Source organism: Mirounga angustirostris, unplaced genomic scaffold, assembly GCF_029215605.1.
Source record: "Mirounga angustirostris isolate CCGP_5_RB_7025 unplaced genomic scaffold, mMirAng1.0.hap1 SCAF_3, whole genome shotgun sequence".
Taxonomy (NCBI): Eukaryota; Metazoa; Chordata; class Mammalia; order Carnivora; family Phocidae; genus Mirounga; species Mirounga angustirostris.
The window spans coordinates 168,599,261-168,626,232 of NW_026991711.1; positions in this window are offsets into that span (position 1 = coordinate 168,599,261).

Genomic DNA, 26,972 nt, shown 5'->3' on the forward strand with positions numbered 1-26,972 from the left:
GGTCAGTTCAGAAGAGATCACATTTTTATGAGTATTTGCCTGCAGTTAACAGATTTAACTGTTTTCCTTAGGTGTAATCTAGGATCGGCATCTGCTTTGAAACACTCCATTAATTATGTAAAGTTCTTAATGTTCTAAGAGAAAGTCTCCTGCACTGCAGAATCACTGATGTATCAATTTCTCCTAATTAGCTCTTTGCTCCTTGGTCATATTTCTCCTGGCATGAGTTTAAAAAAACCTATCCCATCTTCAGAATTTTTTTAAAAAATTACAAATGAGTTTGCATTATTCCTTAAAATTCCTTAGAACTTCTAAACACGCTTTCTTTTTGGCATTGGGGGCTGGCTTCCTCAACTCTGAAAAACAGAGTTGAGGTGGAGCTAAACTTCATTGTCTTGTTTCAGCTCTAAGAGTGGAGGCTCATGAGTCTTGCTGGTGTCCATCAATTATTGTGCGAGGTTGGGCTTCTCAGCAGTTTAGCATACAAAGAGGATCTGTGTACAAGTCATTTTTTAAGGAGGTGTTTCCCAGGAGTATGAGTCATAATAGAGACCAAGGTGTGGTCTCTGGCAAAAGGGTAGCTCCAGCTTGATCCCTCAAGGGAACTCCGGAGCATGAGGTGCACCGCAGGGTTGTCCTCAGCAGACAAGAGGGAACCGAAATTTAGTTCCCACATGGGGAGTGGAGGGCCAATTAAAGTCGGCCTAGGGCAGTTGGCTGAAGAAGAGCCCTAGATTTAGCCATTGAAGACACATGAAAGCCAAGGAGTGGAAGGAGTTTGGGGGAAAGGGGCAGGAAAGAAAGCTATGGAAATGTACAAAGGGATTAGGGGCTAAGGGCGGAGTGCCCGTGTGAGGTGATGCAATTATACAACAGATCTTAACCACAGACTCAGAATGCATTTATGTTCAATCTGTGTTTAGACCTGAAGCTGTTATGTTTTTTTCTAATTGTTGCCATACCTAACATTATAGCCAAAATTCAGGGGTAATTAGACAGATCAAATTCCAGTTCTAAATAGCATAAAAGAATCTGTCTTAGCACTTCTATTTTTCATACAGTTGAACAACTTGGTAAATTCATTAAATTAATGAGTTCCATGGAATAGAAAGATAAACATTCTTCTGTCTGGTGATGTCTTCGTTTAGTAGTCACAAATTATGAAACCTTAAGAAACAAATTCTGTTAATTAAATGTTTCTAAAAATGTCCAATTTGGATAAACTATTATAGAGTTAAAATTTCTATATCTGGGGGTTATTTTTCAATGTTTAAGTAGAATATTTCAACAATGAATTTATGGAACAGATATTGCGCCAGGCATGTTCTGGGCATTGAAAGTAAAGTGGAGAACCAAACCCACAAAGTCCTTTCTCATGGAGCTTATGTTCCAGAGGGGGGAGAGAGACCAAAAATAAGGAAAGGAATGTGTGACATTATTTCTGATGTTGACATGTCCTATAAATAAAAGAGTCTGACAGAAATTTATAAGAGTTTAAAAACATACATGAAAATAAAACTAAATGCTAAGAAAATGTAGACTCTTATCCTTGGAACTTTGGGGTAAAAATATTGTCTTATGACCCAAAAAGTACAAATCATAAGACAAAGTTAATTGGATTTTAATACATCAATATAAAGAATCATGTGAATTCACTATGATCAGTGAATTTAATCATAGACAAAATTAACTAATATACAAAATTAACTAATATACAAAAATGTATTAAAGACCTAAATGTGAGACCTGAAACCATAAAACCTCTAAAAGAAAACATAGGCAGGAGTCTCTTGGACATCGACCTTAGCAATATATTTAAGGATATGTCTACTCAGGCAAGAGAAATGAAAGCAACAATAAACTATTGGGACCACACCAAAATAAAAAACTTTTGCATAGCAAAGGAAACCATCAACAAAACAAAAAAGCAGCCTACTGAATGGGAGAAGATATTTGCAAATTATATATCTGATAAGGACTTACTACCCAAAATATATAAAGATATTATACAATTCAACATCAAAAAAAAATCTGATTTAAAAGTGGGTAGAGGACCTGAATATACATTTTTCCAAAGAAGATACAAAGATGGTCAACAGACACATGAAAAGATGCTCAATATCACTAATCATCACAAATCAAAATCACAGTGAGATATCATCTCACACCAGTCAGAACGTTTAGTATCAAAAAGATAAGAAATGACAAGTGTTAGCAAGGATGTGGAGAAAAAAGGAACCCTCATGCACTGTTGGTGGAAATGTACATTGGGGCAACAACTGTGGAAAAGAGTATAGATTTTCCTCAAAAAATAAAGAATAGAAATAGCACATGATCCAGTAATTCCACTATTGTGTATTTACCCAAAGAAAATGAAAACACTAATTCAAAAGATATATGCACCCCTATGTTTATTGCAGCATTATTTATAATAGTCAAGATATGGAAGCAACCCAAGGGTCCATCCTTAGATGAATGGATAAAGAAGATGTGATACACACACACACACACACACACACAGAGGAATATTACTCAGCCATAAAAAAGAGGATGAAATCTTGCCATTTGTGAAAACATGGACAGACCTAGAGAATACTATGCTAAGTGAAGGAAATCAAACAGAAAAAGACAAATAACATATGATTTCACTTAATTGTGAAATCTAAAAAACAATTCAAATGAACCAACAACAACAAAAAAAAAACTCAAACAGATTTTAAATACAGAGAACAAACTGGTGGTGTCAGAGGGGAGGTGAGTGAAGGGATGGATGAAAGGTAAAGGGGATTAAGAGGTATAAATTTTCAGTTATAAAATAAATAAGTCACAGAGATGAAAAGTATAGCATAGGGAATATAGTCAATTATACTGTAATAACATTGTATGGTGACAGATAGTGACTATCTGTATCACGGTAAGCATTGAGTAGAGAATAGAATTGTCGAATCACTATGTTGTATACCTAAAATTAATATAACTATAACATTGTATGCCTACCATACTTCAACAATAAATAAAAATAAACAAAATATTAAAAAATTATCTGATAATGGACAGACTGGGAAAAGATATTTGTGATATCTAAAATTGAGGATTAATATACATGGAATTCCTAAAAACCAAAAAGAATTGATAGAAAAAAAAATGATCAAAGGATTTAATGAATAGACAAAATAGGAAATTTGTTTGCTAAAAAGTATGTGAAGTAATACTCAGTTTCATCAGTAATTAGAGAAATGCATATTAAGACAATACTCTTAACCCACCAAAGAGCAGAAGTTTAAAATCAGAACATATCAAATGTTGGAAAGTATGTAGAGAAATGGAAAGCATCATTTACTAAAATGACATTTACTAAAGGACTGTCTGACATACTCATGATACCAAACCCAGACAGACTATGACTCACCAATCCAGCTTTGCGAATCTACCCCAGAGAAAAAAACAATCAGGTCAACACAGGTTTATTTGTGAGGATATGGAGGGTCAGAGCCGATCTTAGTGTCCACTGAGGACATGTATAAGTAAAATATGTTGATTAAGAATTGTGAAATACTCTACAATTAAAAATTAACACACATACAGCCATATGAGTATTGTCAAGTGAACAAAATTGAGGATAATAAGGTCCATAGCAATATACCGTTTATATACTGAAAATACACAAATGCAAAATAACACTGCATATTGTATAAGGGTATGTATGCATCCAAGGTAAATCAACAAATACAATGGCGGGGCTAGGGAAAGGAACAAAGTTGAAAACAAAATTAAACAAAGAAATAGCCTTGCACAGGAAATTTTCTGTAAGAACTTCGCTCCAATTTTATATTTAGAATCTCTTGCAAAACTTTAACTAAATTCTTACTATGTTTCATATTTACAATGATACAGAGATCCATGCAAAGAATTGATTCATTTTACAGACTTTTGCGAAGGTCTACCAAGAACTGGGCTTTGTGCGGAGGGTTAGGCTTAAATGCCATGGGAGTACACGGTCTCCTGGAGGACAGGATGCATGTTTGGTATAGTTTTGTGTCTTCAAGTGAATTTGGAGCCTTTATTTTTTTCACATGACAAATGTGATAACCATTTCATTCAATGTGAATACTTTCTGCTCTTGGATTTTGGGACTCAGACTTAAATTCTGAATTCAGTAAGACTAGCTAACTAATCCTAAATTTCTGATTCAGCATTTATTCTCTTCTGCCATGAATCTTGGTCTGAATTTTAAAATTTGCTTATTTTGGATGTATATCAATACCATTAGTTACCCTGAATCCTTTAGGAAACAGATGAACTATAAAATACAAAATATCTAAACACTTAGAAAACAATATTTAAATGCATGCATTTCATGCTTTTTAACTTGCATTTCCCATTGTTATCCAATACTAGATGTCGGATAGCAACTCTGCAAAGTAACTCTGAACCATACATATGTTACAAAATATTTCTAGGAAATTTGAAAAGTGGTGATGTAAGAGTAGCTTTAAGGAAATCTAAGCATGAAGGTTTTGGTAGGAGCAATAGACTCCACCAGTGATTGGACTCAGTAAAGTGAAAACAAAACTGGAGTAAGCAGCTGCTGGAGAAAATAAATGTTTCAGCTGTTTTCTATGCAATACATCTCAGAAACGTAGCAAATGGCATTTTACTCGTGCCCTAGGGCTCCTTCCGACTAAAAGCTCATTTCCTCTGAGCCATGGAAGACCTCTGCAAGCTTAACCCAACTTGGCAGTCCTCAGGTAGAAGCCTGGCTCAGCAACCAGCCACAGCTTCCTGCTGCCTCTTTCTGAAAGCTTTGTAGGGAACCGGTCACTCTCCAAATTCGAGTGTGCTATTAGCCTCATCATAGCGACTCTCAGAGACATTTGACTACAAAACAAAACACGGTGGAAGAGAAAATAATACCTAAACTGTCTTACTATGAATTGTGAAAGTATTACCGATAGAAATATTTCTAGATTTCAGACTTGTCTTTTTTGCTTGACATTTGCATTTAATTGACGGAGTACTTTCTAAGCATCTGAACATATTTAATCCTTGAAGCAAACCCGAATGACAATTATAATTTTCTTCATTTTATATTAATAGGTAATTGAAGCTCTGGGATATTAATGGCTTGTACAAGATAACGTAGCTTTATAGTGAAGCTATTTGTGAAGAATATGTATTAGACCTACTGTTTAGGTCACCTGGAGTCGCAAGAAAGAAAAATCCCAGACTGGCTCTAACGATGCGTATTTACTGCAGGGATGATGGTACATGAGGTTGGAGCAGAAGTCAATTTCTCAGCACCACATCTACTCAGGTTCAATGATCCCAATTCCATAATGTAGAAGAGTCTTCATAAATACACAGAAAATTTGCTTGACAGGTTTTCAGACAGAAATTCTGGCCACAGGAACCACCCATTTCCCAAAGGGAAGAGTTTGCTTGGGGCAGCTTGGTGTGCGAGAGTTTTCCTGGGCAGTTTTAGCCAACTGTCTCTGTGCAAGCAGCTGAAGAAACCTTTTGCCCTTAAACCCACACTAGAGGGGCTTCTAGATCATGACCTCCATGAAGAGGTCTTCTTTTATCAGGCATGTGCAAAATAAGAAGTGGATGAAAGAGCACAACGACTCTTTTGTCACTTGGCACAGATGACCTGTAACCTGCACGTGCTCTCTTTTGAAGAACACTCTTCAAGCTCTGGAGAATAGCTTCCCCGCATCTTTTGCTCTACACCCTCAAAAGAAAAGTGCGTGTGGTCGAATGTCGTGAAGGCAGGGCTTTACCATGCTGCCCATGTTGGAAAAATACTGCTTCAGAGTGTGGGAGAAAGCTCAGTAATTAAAGCCTTCAAATAACTGAAAAGACGAATTAAGTAATTTGCTGCAACTTTCTTCTCAGATACGGTGTTTCTGATTCTTGCATAATTATTGTTTCCCAGGGACAAAGACAGTTCATTTCATTGCTTCCCTTTATATCTCAGTTTGTAGAAACTCAGGAACTAGTGGGGTATTTGTAACAGTTGCAAATGGTTATTGTGATATTAAATAAACTAATATATGTAAGTGTATATACATTAACTTTTAGAGAAAGATGGACATGAAGTGTAATATTAATTTTTTCCATGGGCAACTAAGGTGATTTTGAATACTAGAATTGTAGATACTTATTTATAAAAGTAATTTAATAATGTAATTAAATTTTAAAAATTAACTTAAAAATTCCAGACTTAAAACAAAATTCCAAACTTCTCTAAATAATGCTGACTTTCATAGGGATAGAAGGCACAGCATGGGGACTATAGCCACGCTACTATTATAGTGTGGTATGGTAACAGATGGGAGCTACACTTGTGGTGAATAGAGCATAACATACAGACTTGCTGAATCACTATGTTGTGCACCTGAAGCTAATGTAACATTGTGTGTCAACTATACTTCAACTAAAAAAATGAATGACTAAAAAAAAGGGCTAAATAAATTTATAATAAATGAATAATGTGGACTTCAAGTTTCAATTTATAACTTCAAATAGTTTAGAGATGTGGTACGTGGGCCTCGTTTCTTCATGCAAGACGCCAAATGTTAGGAACTATTTGCTATGACCTGGGCAGTGGCTGAGTACCTCTCCCTGACAAAGTCAATTATACTAGCGATGGCTGCCAAGATGGGGAGGGGGAGAGACACTTTTGGGCCAATTTGTTCCCCAAATGGCTGTGTACAGGCATGCACTAAGGATGTTCGGACTCCTTTTTCAGCTCATCCAGCATAGAACAGTGTCTAATGGTTGATAGTTTTCAAAACTTAAATCAGAGATCAGCAATCTTTTTGCAATGGGAAACTTTTAACTTTCTTATGAGTATTAAAGGAAGCGGGTCTAGGGCCTGCCACAGTGACAAGCATTTGATCACTGGAGCAAATCATCACTCTTCTCTGCAACTTTAATGTGGATAGCAGGGCACATGTGGATGCTTATCCAGAGTCCAGTCACAGTCCAGAGACACTGAGAAGACAGCCATTTTGACTATGCCCTTCCAGGAACAATACCCTTTTAGAATCTACACTTACCCCTTAACTAACAGAGATTAAGGAGGGAAATTCAAGGTTGTAAAAACGATAGGAATAGTAGCAATAATTACAGCTACCAGTTATTAAGCCCCTATGTGTCAGAGGCTTGACATACATTAACTAACACAGAAACCATGCAAGGAACCCATTAACATGCAATACTGAAGATCAGAAAACTGTGGTTAAATAAAGGAAAGTCAGTTATCCAGAGTAAGAAAGTAACTAACTGCTAGACCCAGGATTCCAACCCAAATTTGTCCGACTCCCAAACTCAGGAAAACATTGACCTTACTCCTAAGCCTGTTGCCTCTCTTGCAGAAAGGAGAACTTGTAAAGAAGAAGGAGAGCCTCAAAAGAAGTACAACTTTAAGTTAACATAGAGACCATCTAGACCAATGTTTTCCAAACTTGAGGTACACAGGAATCATCCATAAGTCTTGTTAACTACTAATTCTGCTTTAGGAGGTCTGGTTGGGACCCAGTGTTGTGCATTTTTAAAGCTTTCAGTAACGAGCATCTGGTCCAACCCCATTATCTGCAGATGAGTATAGTGAGGTCCAGAAAAGTGAGGTGATTGGCTCAAGGCCAAGCAGTTTGTTGAATGTACACAGATTGATCTGGTACTCTTTATGGTTTATTACACAATTTTGCAGTTTACAACACAGAATGGAATGAGAGAACCAGATGACACCAATGTGCTTGAAAAGAACATTCCCCAACTGCTGGGGTTATTGTGATCCTACACAAAGATGTTCAAAATGGACCCATCCTCATTGCTAGAGCATTTCAGTTTACCCACATAATCTATTCAGGATAAATTCTGCTCCCATCTCCCTGCAACCTCATGTTATTTAATACATGGATAGAGATTCCCATGTTCTCCCTTAGTATCTGTTACCATGTTAAGCGATTGCTTTACTTAATGCAATACACAGATTCCTGGAAAATTGGGTGGAAATTGACTTTTTAGATGCTCTAGAAGATCTTGTTCTTTCTTTTTTCTTTTCTTTTCTTTCTCTCTCTCTTTTTTTTTTAGTAGAGTGTAGTAAGTTCTATTAAATATGCAGACTTTTTGGAAAATCTTTAAAGTTGAGATTTTGTTTACCATATTCTCTTATATTGGAGAAATACTAGGTAATAAATGGAGCTTACAAAAAACGTAACTTATCCCAGACTCCAATATGATGACATGGCACAGATCCATAATTATTAATATGTGAGATTATGTTATCTCTATTCAGAGATATTATCTTACACAAAGAAGAGCAATTCAAATTTATTTGACATTTCTTAGAGTTCATCAGCTCAATTTGGAGAAACATTTCTTCTGGCCAAAGCATATTAAGTGGATTTCTCTAGAACCTGCTGCAATGTAGCCTGTTTTGGCAAACAGAAAGGTAATTCATATTCTGATTTCAGAAATCCTTTAAAAAATAGCATCAAAAATAAATTAAAAATGAGAGCGATGTGTCACAACTGAAGTTCTTTTTAGTGATGGGCATCTCATGGAATAAGCATGCATGTGACAGAATAAATTCCTCAGGCAAACTGATTTTCATTTCTCTAAGAGTCGTTTTAATTAGGAGCAAAGTACTGGCCTTGAAAACAACATTACATATTATCACAATCGGAAATGGCATTTATATATACTATTCTTAGGCAAGTCACATATTACACTTGCTTGAGTACATTAAGTAATTTCTTGGGAGCTTTTTGAGCTGACTATGTTTTAAAATCATGTCTATCTCCTTTTTGCCTTCCTTTGTGTGGCTGCCAATTTCTAAGTAGCTTTTTTATGCCAAGCTTAATCCAATAGGAAGGATCACAATAACCCCAGCAGTGGGGAATGTTCTTTTCAAGCATATTGGTGTCATCTGGTTCTCTCATTCCATTCTGCTTGTCTCCCTTTTCCTCCTTCCCTATTGCTGGAGGATTTTATTTTCTTGTCCTTTCACTAAAGAATTAACCTGAGAATATAATAAGATTAAATATCACAGAGCTTATTATAGTTACCGGGGAAAATTATGTCAACTGTTTTCCCCTCTCTTCTTTATCCTCCCCCCCCCCCAAATATTTACTTAGAAAATTTTAGACTGCAAACAAATCACTTAAAGAATTATCATATTATCACATTATGGTCAACCTGGATCACTAGTCATTTCCTAACATACAATTGAATGTCTCTCTATCTGAGCCTAGGTCCATACTGTCCACACTAATGAGAATGGATTCAATCCACTTAGATGCCTGCTAAAATGCTACTCCTCCTTCAAGGCCCAGCCAAATGCCACCTCCTTGCATCTATTTCTCCTTTGTGACTGGTCTGCTTGGATGTATTCCCCTAAAACACACTTAAGCTCCTTGAGATCGGTACCAAAGTCTGTTTATCTTGTCTCTCCACAGGGGCTATATTAGTGTCACGTTAGTGGTGGAATTCACTACTAGATTGATGGAGGCACGGGATAGCAAATGCCAAAGATCCCGTAAAGAATCAGTATTATAGAAACACACAACTCTTTTGGAGTGCCGTCATGAGTGGTAACCAGCCAGGCTCCTGTTCATCCATTTTATTGCAGGTTTTGAAAGAATACTTGGATGGATTGATTTATGTGTGTTGCCCATCACTTTATAATGATGTTTCTCAAAAGATGGTATGCAGATCTCTGACAATGGAACCAACAGGGGTTCTGGTTTAAAATGGAAGTTGCTAGACCCTACCTGAGATCTTCAGAGTCAGTATCTTCAGAGATAACATCTAGGAATAGGATTTTTTTTTTTTAACAAGCACCCTAGGAGGACCTTAAGCATACAAATCTTTGAGAATGCTGATAGAGAGTAATGAAATTTCACCTTCTTTATAGCCAAGGACATTTCAAGGCTGGAAGAAAAAAAATGGCTAGTAAAGATAGAGAAATATATACAAAGCATGACATTAAAGCTTTTCTGACTTGGCCTGTTCTAAGGTGGGATTTCTCAAAGGCAGAGAGAAGTATAAAATGGAATCTAATATCCCTTCCAGCTAGATGTTCCCCTAATTTTTGTCATAGCAGTAGGAGAGTCAGTTTTCATTTACAAGACTGACGACCGTTTAATTAAAAAAACAAAAAAACAAAACTGATTACTATGTCTACAGAAAAGATGGACAAGTAGTTTAGGCTAAATTGTTCAAAATTAATTTCTTGCTATTATTCTATTTTAAATAATATTCTTCCATTTCCCACACATTTTTCTCTTTCCTAACATATTTTCCTTATTTTTTTTTTAACCCAAGTAGGCTGTGATCTATGAAGAGTCTGTTGAAATGATATGTGTGAGGTTTATCTTTTCCTCCAAGGGAAAGCTCTCAAAAGGGCAAAAGTTCTGTTTTGCTATATGTTGCGTGGGGTCATAAACTCCTTGGAAGCTGGGTGATGAATGCTTATATAATAAACGTTTCCCTTTTCTAGGGAGTTTTGCATTAATCTCATCTCTTCTAGTGAGCGGAGGAGGGCAGACATTTTGGACAAGAGATTTCTTAATACTTTCTGGGTTAGCAGTTGATACTTTTGCTTGAAACTGGTTAGTTGGGGATCATATAATTTTGTTGTTTTTTTTTTCCTATGGAAACATTTATACATTGATAAATTAAAACTTCCAATGAACCGCCTTTGGGTTCCGGGTCCGGGTCATAGGCATGACTGCTGTGTGTGCATGTACAAACTCTTCAGTACTGGAGAACTGTGTCTCCTGCCCTCCTTGAAGTCCGGTATAGCTGTTGACCAACATTTACAAACAGAGTGTGTGTGAAAGGGATTCGTCTTTTCTGGGTGGCAGCATTTAGTTGCTAGCAGCTGATGCTGCTGGGGCAACCGTGGGAGCCTTCTCCTGAGAAATACAATCTGAGAACTAATTTTAATGTTGCAGAGCTTCTTATTCAGTGCTTTTCATTAGTTGCCCGTTTCTCCTCAGACAGTTGTTCTTAATTATCAGGCTGATTCCCCTAGAAAACTGAGGAAGATATTGTAAAATAGCTTCTTCCTGCTTCACAGAAATCTCCAGGATGAAACTCTACCTGACGTTATCTCACGCCGTTCATCCTGTTCTTGGAGTTCAGCTTCTGGGGCATTTCAAGGGGCCATGTGCCTAATCTCTGAGGAATTTCTCAGGGTCGAGGTACCTTATTAGCGCGGTAAAATAAGCTACAACTAGCACTTTTCGCTAACAAAATAGTTTCTCTTCCTAAAAAATTACAGAAACACGGGAAATGGCAACAAACTTGGTATCTTGGGCCAGTACTGGCTACATCTCTCAAGCCGGTTGCTTTGTTACATCTGAGCTCTAGTGAACCTTAGTTCCTAAACGTATTCCAAATGATACATTTCAAAAATTAAAACCAATCTCAGAATTAGACTAATATAGCAGAAGAGTTTTAAGTTATTATTTTAGATATAAATGATATACATGTTAGATATAAATATTGAGATATATGATTGTATACAAAATACTCATGATTTTGTGTACGGCATAAGGAATAATGAGACAAAAACCTCTTCCTGACTACCATCAAGTTTAAAAAATAAATTATTAAGGCTCTTTTTGAAGTCCTCTTAGTATGCCTCTCCAATCCTACCTATTTGCCTTCTTTCAGAGATAACAGCATCTTGAATTTGTGGGATATCAGCCCCTACTTTATAGTCTTACCGCCTATATTTGTAATGTTATATGTTTTTATTTTGTTTGAACTTGTGTGCTTTTAAACATTATATACATGGAATGATACTATGACTATTCACATATGACTTGTTTTCTATGTCATGATCATGAGATTTATGTGGTTTGCTGCATATAGCTCTGAATCATTGACTCTTTGTTGCTAGCTTATATCCCACTGCATATTCCAATGAAATATATATATATATGTATTATTCATTCCTGTATTGATTGACATTTGGTTTTAGTCCAAGGTTTAGTGGGGTTTTTTTTTTTTTTGCAATTATAGATGATGCATATCTGAATAGTCCTCTGCATATACTATCAAATCAGAGATGATTGAAATGAGCCCTACAAGCAGGTGCTATTGAACTTAGTTTGAAAAATCTAGTTTGGTTATGGTAAGTCACTGCAGAAGCAGTTTGGTGCCGAATATTTTAGGGAACCACACAGCATTTAAGAGCCCTGAGTGTCTCCATAAATTATCATAGTAAATGGAGATAATTTGGGATGAGGAAGAGAGGAAAATGACTCCAGCATTCCCCACAGAACAACACAGAATCGTCTCTTTAGGACTGGAAGCAATGGGGGAACTAAAGTTCATGCAAGTACAACTCAGCCCAGATGCAGAAATAATGAGAAGCAAAGCCCTTTCCTGAATGAGGTAGAGTAGAGGCCAGTGTGCTTCATGGGAACCTTCAAGAAGTTGAGAGATACTCGCTATGTTAGACAGAAAGCACCAACAAGAAAATTCCAAGTACAAGGACAGGCAGCAGGCCCTGAATCAGAAGGGTTTTAAGAATTACAAATATTTGTTTTCTTTCAAGGGAAGAAGGCAAAACATGACAGATAATAATAATTGGCTCCTATAACAATAACTTCTTCCCAAAATCATTGCTGTATTCTACAGAGGCACCTTGAAATGTTAATAAGTGAAAATTGGCAGTAGGAGCTAAATAAGGAAGGCAACTAGAAATGGAAAATTGAGAAGGGAGAGCAAGAACCCAAGAAGCTTCGGAGCTCTGTGCAAGGAGAGAGGGGAGAGGGAATGCTGAAGAGGGAGGACAAGTAAACGCATCTTTGGAAAACAGCACTGTAAATAAGCATTCCCATGTGAAGTCTTCATAAAGATCTGCATTGCCCCCATAGCTTTCATACAAATGGATCTTTAGGGAGACCTAGGGGTTGTCAAGCTATATGTCTCAGCCCATCTACCATAACACAGAGCACCTAAAGATAGAGGAAAAAGCACAAAGGACCATAAAAGAGTAAATTCTTGGAATCTGGAGATTAGCAATTCTGCAGGCCAAGGAGCTGGAGTTTTATGGCAATACTAGATTTCACTAGGCAGGAAGGACCCAGTTGATATCTTGATAATATGAATCTATATCCTTACAGAAATGTTAATTAACATTTTACTTACATAAGCATTCCATGCATCCTTCTTTGTTGTAAAAAAATCCTAACAGAAATTAAATAAATAAAAAAATGCAAGTCTTTCATCAAAATTTCTCCATCTTTTTCTCATCTCAGTATCATCCCCAAAAGTATTCACTGCTACTTATTTGATGGATCTCCTTCTGGAGCATTTTCTTTTCATTTGCATACATATATGCTATAGACTTTTTCACATCTATGAAAAGCTATTTTTTCTGATACCATCCTTTCACTAAAAAATTACAAATGTGAGATTCTGTACTTTTTTTCTGTACTTCTGTATTAGGAGGTTGTCTTAGTCAAAGAGGGCAGCCCTCTTAAGAACGGTGATCCTAGGGGCTCCTGGGTGGCTCATTCAATTAAGTGTCCAACTCTTGATTTCGGCTCAGGTCATGATCTCAGCGTCCTGGGATCAAGACCCACGTTGGGCTCCGTGTTCAGTGGGGAGTCTTCTTGAGGATTTCTCTCCCTTTCCCTCTGTCCCTCCTCCCGCTCATGCTCTCTCTCCCTCTAAAATAAATAAATAAATTTTCAAAAAAAAAATGGTGATCCTAAATTGGACTTCTGGGTCCAAAGGATAGAAAACATTCTTTCCATATTCTGAATAGAACAATTTTTGTTAATGCCATTTAATGGAGTATTGCCACAAAGTAAGCCTTTTCTAATAGAATTATTGGAAAAGTGGGTAAAATGAACAGGGAATTTTTGCCCCTTCCCCTACTTGAGTGGAATCCTGTTTTCAAGTATGAGTCTGGATGGAGTGATGTGCCTCCCAATCTCTCTCGAGGCCGCTATCTACATTCTGAGAAAGTTCCTTAAGGAGTTTGCTTGCCTCTTTTTCCTTGTTTGAAATCAGGAATATCTTAACAAGGCTGATGCCTTCAATAAAGTTTTAGAATAGCTTAACCAAATTGTTTTATCTATAATTTCCTTTTTGTATATCCATAAAAACACGTAATACAAATTTGTCTGAATAAATTCTAACAATTGTCCTTTTCAATAACTATAAATTAGGGGTGCCTGGCTATCTCAGTCAGTAGAGCATGTGACTCATGATCTTTGGGTTTGTGAGTTTGAGTCCCACATTGGGGGTATGGTTTGCTTAAAAAATAATAATTATAAATTAAAAATTCTAAGTGAAAACATTATGTCAGAGTTTAATGGTCAGCATTTTCTTTTCATTAGTGGTACATAAAATAATCATGTATTTTACAATCGATAGCATCTTAGATTCAATAAAATCTGGTATTTTTAGCCTCTCCTATAGCCAGGGATAGGCATGTGGACCAGCTTCCTGCAGTAAAATGCAATTATGTGAGACTTAGTGTCAGTCCAACCCATGTGGGTCAACAGGCTTCCATTTTTTATGGCTTGAGTGGTGGCTGCTGGTGTGGCATTGTCCTATGGTTGTGTGTGCTTGTTGTCTAGGCTAGTGGAGGACAGTGGTTCAGGAAGTGTCCTGGAAGTTTGATTCTAATCTCTTTTTCTAGCAACTTGATGATTCTGTGAGCTATATAACATCCTGAAACAAATTCCTTCTATGCAGAGACTAGCTGAAGTAGATTTTGCCATTTGCATCTAAGAACCTTAACCAACACATGCATTACATTTGAGAATACAGTTTCTAATAAAATTGCTAGAAAAAGGATAAGCAATGCATAAATGATTCTGAGCCTTTATACTCATTTGGGGAAAAAAAACAACTGTGAGCTCCACTTCACTCTATACATGAAATAAATTCCAGGTAATTAAATATCTAAATGTACAAAATAAAATTAAAAGAAATATAAGGATAATAACTGGCATTTGTGAAAGTGTAGAAAATAGTGTGTATACTGGTGTGGATGTCAAAAAGCACAATCTTGTTATTGTAAACAATTTGGTATTATCTATTCAATTATTCAATACACAAGTCTTTGTAGCAATGACTTTACTTCCAAAAATTATACAAGAATATGGTAAATATTTGCAAAGGTTTTATACAGCAGTATTTATAACAGCATGTTTATTACAGAAAAATAGGAAATGAATCAACCTATACAGCCTATAATAGGAAATTGTTGAGAGAAAGATAGCATGTCCACATAATAAAATATTCTGCAGCAGTGTTGAAGAATGTGGTAGATAAGGATGCCTGGGTGGTTAAGCATCTGTCTTCGACTTGGGTCATAATCCCAGGGTCCTGGGATTGAGTCCTGCATTGAGCTCTTTGCTCAGTGGGGAGCCTACTTCTCCCTCTCCCTCTGCCTGCCACTCTCCCTGCTTGTGCTCTCTCCCTCTCTCTCTCTGACAAATAAATAAATAAAATCTTAAAAAAAAAAAAGAATGTGGTAGATCTCTATGTGATAAGCTTGATGTTTATATAGGATGTAGCTCCATTCAACGTGTGTGGGAATGTTCACATAGTGAGAATGTTTGTATACACTAAAATCTCAAAAGACACCCAACAATGATCATCCTTGGGGAGGGAGACAGTATGGGGAAGGGGATGAAGTTTTATATTTTATTCTGTATATTTAGGATTTATTACAATGAACATTATTGCGTTCATAATTCAAAAAGCAATAAAGTTTGAAAAATAGAAACAGTCTCTTGCAAAGCAATATGAATATTTTTTTTCTGCTTCTAGTGAAACAGAACAATTCTTTCTCCTGAGGTTCTTAGCTTATAGATTCACTGGAAGTGATTTAGATTCTATGGGACTTTTTTCTGGGAGAATGACCACACCAGTCCAAGGAAGGTAGCCATTGTTCAGAGCACTATTGCCAAATCTGCTCAAATAATTTAGGGTCCCCACCTGGACTCACACACCCATTTGGCTGAAGCAATAAATTTACTTGTGTTTCTTTAGGCTGAGCCACACCATTCCTTAAAAATACATGTGTGTGTAATGGATTTTGTACAAACAATGGGAAGCAATACATTTTTCTCTTTCTTGTTTTATTTTTCTGATATCCACTAACCCACATCTGGCATCTTTGAAGCAAAAGGATTTTTTATAAGCAGGATAGATGGAGCTAGAACTATGAGGTATATACTGACTATAAATGAAGTAAATATTCATCACTGGAAGAATTATTTCGTTACCTTCTTGTAAAGCAATGGTCTATTGCATTACAGAAGCAACCCAAGAAGAATAAACCTACAAGTAAACAAAACTGAATTTTCTTCCAACATTGGGAAATCTGAGGCCGTTAAAACTGACAACTATCCCAGAACAGATCAGAGGATTTTTGAAACAAGGAGGCTGATTTGACCTATCATTTTAAGTCATTCAAATGTATCTGTCAAAAGCTTCTGGCTCACTCTCAAGAAAAGTTGTTTAACTTCCAGCAATGCTAAAGTCAGTTAAAGGAAAAACAAATTTATGTATTCAACTAAATGAAAAATGCAAACAATACTGCAGTATTCTTTGCTGTGCTTTGAAATTATATTAACAATCTGAATGGTGCCAAATGATTAAAATCATGTTATGAAAAACAATATATAACTGTGATGTCAAATATGCTTATTTGTCAAGGCCCAAAAGCAAGTTAAAAGAATCTTTATACTGGGGCGCCTGGGTGGCTCAGTTGGTTAAGCGACGGCCTTCGGCTCAGGTCATGATCCTGGAGTCCTGGGATCGAGTCCCGCATCGGGCTCCCTGCTCGGCAGGGAGTCTGCTTCTCCCTCTGACCCTCCCCCTCTCATGCTCTCTGTCTCTCATTCTCTCTCTCTCAAATAAAAAAAAAAAAAAAAGAAAGAAAAAAAAATACAGATGGAGGTAGGGCGCCTGGGTGGCTCAGTTGGTTAAGCGTCTGCCTTGGGGTCAGGTCATGATCCTGGAGTCCCAGGATCGAGTCCCACATCAGGCTCCCTGCTCAGCGGGGAGTCTGCTTCTCCCTCTGACCCTCCCCCTCTCATGCTCTCTCTCTCTCTCTCATTCTCGCTCTCAAATAAATAAATAAAATCTTTAAAAAAAAAAAAGAATCTTTATACTAAGAACACTTTAAATGTGAAGAAAATTTAAACTTTGTGATGCTAAACAAGGAAACAATGTATGACTTATTTATTTATTTTTAAGATTTTATTTATTTGAGAGAGAGAGAGAGCATGAATTAGGGGGGAGGGGCAGAGGGACAAGCTGACTCCCCAGTGAGCATGCCCTGAACCTAGGTCAGATGGTTACCAACTAAGGCACCCAGGCACCCCAGGAAACAGTCTATGATTTTTTTTAATGTTATTAGTTAGAAAATAAAATGTTTGTGTGTGTTTACCATAACATTTTCTAGTCGTGTCTCCCCCCCTAAAATATGCTGATGTTAAAATAATTATGATTTGGTGCCAAAAAGGTATTGTAGATCAAGGGCAAGTCCTTTCCTATGCAGGTCACCAAGTTTTCTTTGTGGCTGATTTCACTGTAACTTAACATAATTATAATATTACCTTTCATTTGAGTAATTCTAAATATGTTAATCAGGTCCCTTTTCAATCCCAAGCTTGTATTGTAATTCGGTGTGTACACAAATAGGGTTTGCTGTTGTTTTTTTTAATCTTCATATTTCCCAAATGTATAGTCCAGTGCATTGACCAGATTGCCTAATCAATAAATGGTTTGTGAATAAAAGATTGACAAGTAGTGTGTACCTTCACTGCAGATATTTTATTATCTTGGCTATAACACAATTTTTATTTTTCAATACATAGCAATTGAATGTTCCCGCTTCCATAGAAACCTAAGCTTATGGTTAGTGGGCCATGATAGTGAAAATACAAAGAATGTATCTCTTTCTCTAAAGCAGTAAATTTTGCCTCAATTCAGAAAGATAATGCCTAGTACCTGATATAAACTTGTAATATTTGACAGTCTACTAAGTTGTACTAATGAAAATGAATCTGACCTATAAGGTTTTTTTTTTTTTTTTTTTTTTTTTTTTTTTTTTTTTAAAGATTTTTATTTATTTGACAGAGAAAGACACAGTGAGAGAGGGAACACAAACGGGGAGTGGGAGAGGGAGAAGCAGACTCCCTGCCGAGCAGGGAGCCCGATGCGGGACTCGATCCAGGGACTCCAGGATCATGACCTGAGCCGAAGGCAGTCGCTTAACCAACTGAGCCACCCAGGCGCCCTGACCTATAAGGTTTTTTTGAAAATTTTAGGAAGTCAGTTTCTTGTTATTTAATAATCTCATCTTCTTTTCTGACATTACATTATGAAAATTCCTCAGAAACCAGAAGTTACATTAATCATTTTGGTTAAATAGTACTTTTTAAGCAAATTAAATTCCCTTTTTGTTAGCTATTTAAACATTGTCAAATGCTATTGCTAAAGCACAAATGTTAACAGTTCTAAAAATATTTACTTAGTTTATACTAATTTTGTTCTATAATTCCAAATTATTATATTCAGGGTAATGCAGATTACTTCCTGGCTCCCTAAAACTTGATTTCTCTACATTCCTTGGAGGTTTAATAAAATAATATGAAACTTGTGTAGTTGTTACTTTATTCATATATATTTCTCTAGTGTAAAGTAGTTCTTAATTATAGATTCAAAAAATAAAGACAGATAAAAATATCTCATGTCTCTCTAATGCTTTAACGTGCAAAATATTCACAGAAATTAAAGGGCACACAAAACCAGAACAGATTACTGCAATAAGAATAAAATCTGTCATTATGAAAGGATGTTCTATCTTTCCTAAAGAGAAATCATGATTTAATATTTACATTTTAATCCTTGCTAAATAGTTGTCCTTGATGCAGAGTAATTGCAATCTCGGTATTTTTACCTTCCCATCTCCTGATTTCCTCCTCCTTTTGTGCCATCTTGGCCAACACTTTTTTTTGAGATAGAAAGATAAAAGAGATTTGATTAGCTCTTATGACACATCATGTTGGATTTTGCCTTCAAAGGAGTTTGAAAAAACTGTTAATCCAAAGGGAGAGATCAAATAGATGGAGTTTTAGACATCATTTTATAAGTTTCTAGAGGAGAGATATATGCATATGTGAATATGTACTTTCTCAAGAAGAATTATATCAAAACATAAACTTGTGACGAGGAAAAGTTAACACTGAACCATTATCATTTATTAGTGCATTATTATACATTTACTGTTTTACATTGTTTGGTTTTATTAATATTTAGCATGTAATTACTATTCAATAACATCAGCAAGTATCTTTTGAGAACTTATCATGCATGACACCTGTGTAAAGAAATAAAATAAAGACTTAATTCCTACTCTTAAAAAAGTTCACAACCTAAAGAGGACAAAGACAAAAATGAATTATAATGCAAAATTATATGTGTAATAATTGCAAGTCAATTTGTTGCCTTGTTAAGGATTAATGGGTGAGGGGCTCCTGGGTGGCTCAGTTGGTTAAGCGACTGCCTTCGGCTCAGATCATGATCCTGGAGTCCCAGGATCGAGTCCCGCATCGGGCTCCCTGCTCAGCGGGGAGTCTGCTTCCGCTTCTGACCCTCTCTCCTCTCGTGTTCTCTCTCTCATTCTCAGATAAATAAATAAAATCTTAAAAAAAAAAAAGGATTAATGGGTGACCGTAGCAGCAAATGCTTATCTACTGTTTATTATGTACCAGGCATCTACTGTTTACTATCAAGAAGGTCCTTACTATTATACTCTCCATCTCACGGATCATAAAACTGAAGCAAAGAGGGCAGGTACTTTTTCCAATGCCACAGAGCTGGTTAGCAGCAGAGCTGTGGTTACTGGTCATGTTGGGGGAAGAAATAGTGTTTTGACTTGATACTCTAAGGATAAAAGACAAAAAAAGAAATGTATAAAGCACCATACTCTAATACTAGTAAGTCTGTTTCTTATAGAGGTACATGCTAGCAATTCTGAAACTGTTTTATAGGTGTATTAGCATTGGACAAATAAGTAAATATATTATAAGTGTTTTTCACTGTGAGAACACTACTCAGCAATGTAAAGTTACAGAGATGCAAAAGGGACATGTTGGAAGGAATCCTGTGGTTGTGGATCAGAGCTGAGAATAAAAGTATGAATGTATTTTATTTTATATATATTTTAATGATAAACATATTTAACATATATGGATAGATAAAAAGATACATAAATAACATTGAACACAGAAAGGGAAAAAATAGTGACTTTATTGCAGAGAAATCTGGCAGGCACCATCGTAACCAAATGACCGAGAGTCACATCACCAGTCATAGGACATAGTGATATCACTTAACTCTGCTACAGTATACTATATACTAAAAAAAACCAAAAACAAACAAAAAGTGTATCTTCTCTGTGACTTTCTTCCTCAAAATTCATATTCTCAGTCTAATCATTAGAAAACATCAAATGAACTCAACTGAGGGACATTCTACAAAGTACCTGACCACTGCTCTTCAAAAGTGTCAAGGTCATAAAGGCAAAGAAAGAATGAGAAACTGCCATAGGTTGGAGGAGACCAAGAAGAAATGATAACTAAATGTAACATGGTGTCCCAGACTGAGTCCTGGAACACAGGGAGGACAATAGTGGAAAACAGGGCAACTTCAGACAAAGTCTATAGTCTAGCTAGCAGGGTTGCCCCGAAATTACATTCTTAATTTTGAGCTTTACCATGGTTATGCAAGATGCTAGCATTAAGGGAAAGAGGGTGAAGAGTAAGTGGGAACTCTCTGTATTATTGTGATGTTTCTGTAAGTCTAAAATTATTTTTTTAAGTTAAAAAAGTCTAAAGGCAAAGATAAAATATACTCATGCAAGGGACCTAAATCTCAATACAAATTCTTAAAAGGGTTTATAAGTAAATATCGAAGCAGCATTGCTCTTAATAAAATTTGTTTAAACTAGACACCCACCCTAATGTCCATGAACAGTTGAATGAATAAACACATTGTGGCATGTATACAATGGAATGCTACTTACTAATGAAAAAAACTACAGCAAAGATCATTGTCATAAACTTTATGCTGGATGAATGAGATCGATACCAAAAAGTAATAATTCCATTAACATGAAATTAATATTAATAATAACAATTCCATTAATATGAAATTTTAGGATAAGTAAAAGTAATCTATAATGATAAAAAGCACGGCAGTGGTTGCCTGGGGTTTGTAGTGGTGGTGGGGGTGAGATACTGAATGCCAAGAAGGACAAAGTAACTTGTTGGCTTGATGCAAAAATGTTATAACTTGATCAGTGATGAGTTCCATGAGTGATCATTTGTTAAAATTTATTGAACTGTACACTTAAAATGTGTTCACTATATGTAAATGATATCTCACTTAAAGTTGATTTAAAATTAAGACAAAATGATCATCAAGAGATTAATTTACATGTTTACTAATTTATTATGGTAACATAACTCAGCCATGATTTCTGGTGTATAAAGGGACTCTGACACCCATTGTTATATTTGACATGGTCCCAGAAGTATTTTCAGAGGAAAAATCCTCTGCTGCTCCTGCATTGAGATGGAGTGGCCATCTCTCCAGACAAGTGTTCTGATTGACTTCTCTGGTTTCACTGAAAATTTCCATCCCTCTGGAACACAACCTGGCACATTATCAAAGCCTGTGGATCTTCCCTTGGTTAGAAACACAAAATAACTTCAAGTCTCACCAAAAATTAAAGCCTGAAGCACCCTGTTGCTAATTCTCTTTAAAATTTTGACTGATAAATAATTTTATTTGGAGCATTGTCCGTATGAGTATTTATTCTGTTCATCCAGAGGTATAAATTATTCAGTCTTCCTAGATTTTCTTTTAATCAATTGCACTTTGGTATTAGACCATCAGCTAATGTGTTAAAGAAACGAAAAGGAGAAGATAAAAACTCAATATAGTATTTATTCATTTATTCAGCTTTTTAAAAACCTGATTAATGATGTCTTAACTTTGAGGTATGTGTGAGAAATCCAAGTGGCTATGTAATGTAGGGAATGTAATATCCAAGTCCCAAGAGGTATATTGTTTTAATTCAGAGATGATAGCCAACATACTTAATGATCAGTGAGGCATGGACACTGACCCATCAGGAGGAATACTTCCAGAGTGTTGGAGCAGATCTGGAGGCACCCCCTGCTGTCCCAGATTTCATCCCTGGCTGATGGATGTTGAGGATCAGCAGAGATTTATGAAAGAAGGTTCACAGCAGAAAGAGTGGAGAAAAGACATTCGGGGCAGTGGCTGTTTACCAATCAGTAAGGAATTATTTCAATATTTTAACAACCAGGATGGCCATACCAATACATGCCCGCTGAATACCAATCCTGAATACAGTTGAAAAGATTTACTAGTATATCAGCCAATAGCTTATTTATAAAGACCCTTGGGAAAAATTTCATTCTGAATGATGGAAAGTTAAATAGTTCTTAAGCACCTGGTCTTTTAAAAAATGTATCTCATGGATATTGTGAATCTCAAAAATATCTTTCTCTCTCTGGCTATTGAGAAGCTTGGAACCATATTCGCAGCCAACTTTAGCTCCTGTATTAGAATTTTTAAAATATAATACCTTGTATTCCTGCATTTAGCTCTATTTTATTTTTATTCTAATTTCCTAGGTGTCTTTTAATACATTTTCCCATTGATTTATTTGTATCATGTTGTATATATTTCTTAAGGAAATCTCAAAACTTTTTTAAATGTAATATATTTTCAATTAAATATACATATTATATACAGACGCACGCGCATGCGCACACACAAAGGATAGGTTATGTTTTTCTGAGCTGGAGCCACAGGGTTATATCTGAAGTGGGAATTGAAAGAGAAAGGTGTTTACTTGGTAGACATGGGGAAAAGGACATTTCCGAGGGAAGTCACAGCATGTTCAAAGGCATAAGTTTGTGAAAATAGAATTGCATGTTGCTGATCTACGAGTAGTTCATTTTATATTAGAAAAGAACAGGGAGAGGAGAGGTCTGAAGAGAAAAACAGAGGCCAGCTTACAAAACCAAAACAATGAGCTTGCGCTATTTCCTGTACCCAATAGAAATTTAATAACTAATTCTAAGCATGAGAGCAATGCGAATTGAATTATAATTTAGAAAAAGTATGTTAGGAGCAATATAGAAAATCCCTTCAAGGGTGGGAGAGTTTAGAATACAAATTAAAATTATAAAGAAGAAAATATGTACCAGGCACAGTGTTAAGAGCTTTTCCATATATTATTCTGTTTAGCAGTCTGTTCTAAACACACTACTCTTCATAGACCCGTGAAAACATTCCTACGATTACACCAGTATCTCTCACCTTTTCTGGAACAGTTGACCTGACTTCCTGACCTTCTTGGTCATTTCCCCACCCTCGCTACTGAACTCAAGTGCCTCCCCCCATCTATAGGAATCCCTCCCTCTTTCAACCATTATGAGTTGTTCTCTTAATTTTGAGATTATACCAAATTTACAAAACCCTGTTAAGCGTGTCAATATTGCTTTGTGTGTTTATCCCCACAGCAAGAGCATATGCTCCTTGAGTAGCAGACTCATGCATAACATTCCTTTTGAATTCTCTCCATTACCATCCTCACAGTGGTTAGCATTAAGAGTACACTGAAAAAAATCCGTTTCTATTGATCTAAAATTTCTAAAAATGGACTGAATTCTTAATCAATTCCCAATGTCAACTACTTGTAAGAGATTAGAAATAAGTAGCTATAATAAGGTAGAAATTCATTTTTCTGCTTTCAGACAGACATTGTCAAGGTAAAGCAACTCTGGTGGGAGTGGCAGCTCTATTTGTTATCAAAACCATCAGTCACTCGATGCAATGAGCACTGGGTATTATATGCAACAGATGAATCACGAAATTCTACCTCTGAAACTAATAATACACTATATGTTACTTAAATTGAAGAAAAAAGGACCTCAGTACTTTTCTGGTTCCCCAGCCTCCGCAGATGGCTTACAAACTCAAGGCTTCTTCATAGGGCAAAGTATCAACTGGCACCCCAGCCATCATAGCCAGGAAGGAAGAGAAAAGGAAGGCGTGATGGGCAGAAGAGACACGTGCCAACTGTCTACCTTCTCCTCCAAGAGGTGTTCCGGCACTTCCCACCTAACAATTTCGGCTATTGTTTTCTTTGTGGCTAGGAAATGGAGTCTTTTACCCGGGCACTGTCAATCCCCAAATAAAATTAGCTGTCACACGAAGGAAGAAAAGTTGAGTGAGTATGAGGTAGGCATTTTGTAGCCTCTGCCACAAGTGGTTATAGTTTTTATGTTTTCTTTCACTTAACACAAAGAGCATCATGCTGAGAGTCCTGGCTCTAGAGGAAGGCTGCCTGAATCCATGTCCCAGCTCTAGCTACTACTAGCTGTGTGAATTCAGGCAAGTGATTTACCCACTCTGTGTCTCAGTTTCCCCATCTGTAAAATACAGGTAATAATTGTCCCTACATCATGGATGGTTTTAAGGATTAAATGAGTTAGCACATGAAATCACTTAGAACAGTATTTGACTGACTAGCTAAGGGTTTACTAGTTTGGTTACCTATGTTCTGTGAGGGTAGGCTTTGTTGTTAATATGAGTGGCAAGATGCAAACTTGACTTCTAACTCCAAGCTCAGTGATCGTTCTACACCACCACCAATTTAATGGGCACCGAGAGAGGGGGTGCAAGATAAGGACTAGCGGAAGGAGAGGCGGTAAAGCCCAACAGGAGCTTCGCTCCTTCATAATTTTGCTGACGGCTGTGCTTTCCATGAGGTGGTCATCTGTGGCCTTAAATACTTAATAGAGCTTCATGCAGCCCCTGAATCTTGCACACTTACAAGAAAAGACTAGCTCAATCTGTCACAGAAAACATCGTTTGTCAAGATGAGACCTGCTATGTGTTTGAAACTGCATTGCAAGAATTTAGTAATAAAATGTTTTTTCTTCTTGATGCCTAGAATTGCAAAGCTTCCAGCGGTTTTACATGTTAATCATCATAAAGTGGTTTTAATTCTCGACAACAGCAACATCCTCTGTCCTCTCTCAGTATGACCGGGCATCATTAACTGGTCAGATTGCTCCTCATCTCACTGGAGCTTTGTCAGGAATTTTCACCTCTTACACCTACCAGCTGAGGCAACACCGCCTCAGCTCATTGATTCATGGGGCCGGAATGAAACCCACAGTGACACCAAATCTAGAAGTCTTCGGCGACAGCAATGGCCTCATAGACTCGTGATCCAGAACTATAGCTTCATCTTGATCACTAGTGGTAGCTAGAACATTTTCCTTACATTTAAATTTCTGAGATATTTCTATCTTGAATCAGAGCAATGACCCATATTTAAAGCATGTATTTCTGCAATGTCTCTAGCTCACCTGTAAGTATAGCATTATTTAAAAATATAATAGCGGAGTATTTCAGAAAACTTGCTGCAACCACTATAGAGTGTGGGGTTTTTTTTAAGATTTTATTTATTTATTTGAGAGAGCAAGAGCAAGCATGAGGAGGGGAGGGGCAGAAGGAGAGAGAGAACCCACAGGCAGACTCTCTGCTGAGCAGGGAGCCCGATGAGGGACTTGATCCCAGGACCCTGAGATCAGGATCTGAGCCAAGGGCAGACGCTTAACTGACAGCCACCCAGGCACCGAGTGTGGTTTTTTAAATTTTTTTTAAGTGTAACATCAGTTATCTTAGTCTATTGTGAAGACAAAGCAACTATAGAGTAAAACAAAATCTCTGGACCTGCCTAACTTTTACCCTTAAGAAGGAAAGCTGTCATGATATAAAAAAAATATAAGCGTTTGACTGCTGATTCTTCTTCTGTCTCAAGGCATAGTCATCTAACAAGCATAGCCATGAACAATCCAACAACCTCCAACACCATCCCTTTTTTGTTTGTTCGTTTGTTTGAAAGTCTAGGCAAGACACATCCCTACTTTGTATTGCTTTTTCTTTTACTACATCACAAAGATGACTTAAAAACTCTGTTACTATTTGAACTGAATTAATTTTTAATTGATCTAACTGGTAATAAAACACTATGCAATAATGACAAGTGCAATATGAATTATGGGCAAAAAGCAGTCATCTGGCAGATTTCATTGCTATAGATGCATTTATGGTCCTTCTCAAATTTTTTAAAGCAGTGTTTGTCAAGTTGGAGGGTGCCTAAGAGTGGAATGGGTGGTGACTCCCTTCAATCAGAAGTGAGAACCAGGGGCACCTGGGTGGCTCAGTTGTTAAGCATCTGCCTTCAGCTCAGGTCATGATCCCCCTGAGATCGAGCCCCACATCGGGCTCCTTGCTCCCCGGGAAGCCTGCTTCTCCCTCTCCCACTCCCCATGCTTGTGTTCCCTCTCTCGCTGTGTCTCTCTCTGTCAAATAAATAAATAAAATCTTTAAAAAAAAAAATAAAAGAGAACCAAATGAGTCCAGGCAGGTAGGTCAGAGGTCAAAGTATTTTCACAGGTGTTCATTGATTTGGACCTCTGTCTCCCATTTTTACACAGGTATGAATTAGCATTCTTACATTTAGCAGCTACATATTCAACGCTACTTACCTGACATTGTTTTATCTGCTCCACTGCATGCTTTGTTAGATCGTAAGTCCATAAACCACAAAGTGGGAGACTCTTGGGGTTCTCCATGCCCTAGGCCCTGACAGCCGTGAGAACAACACCAATATTGAATTAATTTTTATAATGGATATCACATGCAAAATGAGGAGCACATATTGTTAGGGAAACATAAAGAGTGCACAGTGTCTGGCACCAGTAAGCATTTAAAAAAAATGTATTTATTCAGTGAAGGAAAAGTTTCAGAAAAGAACTCATGGAACGTGGACTTAGATGCTCTTGGTTTTGGTAACA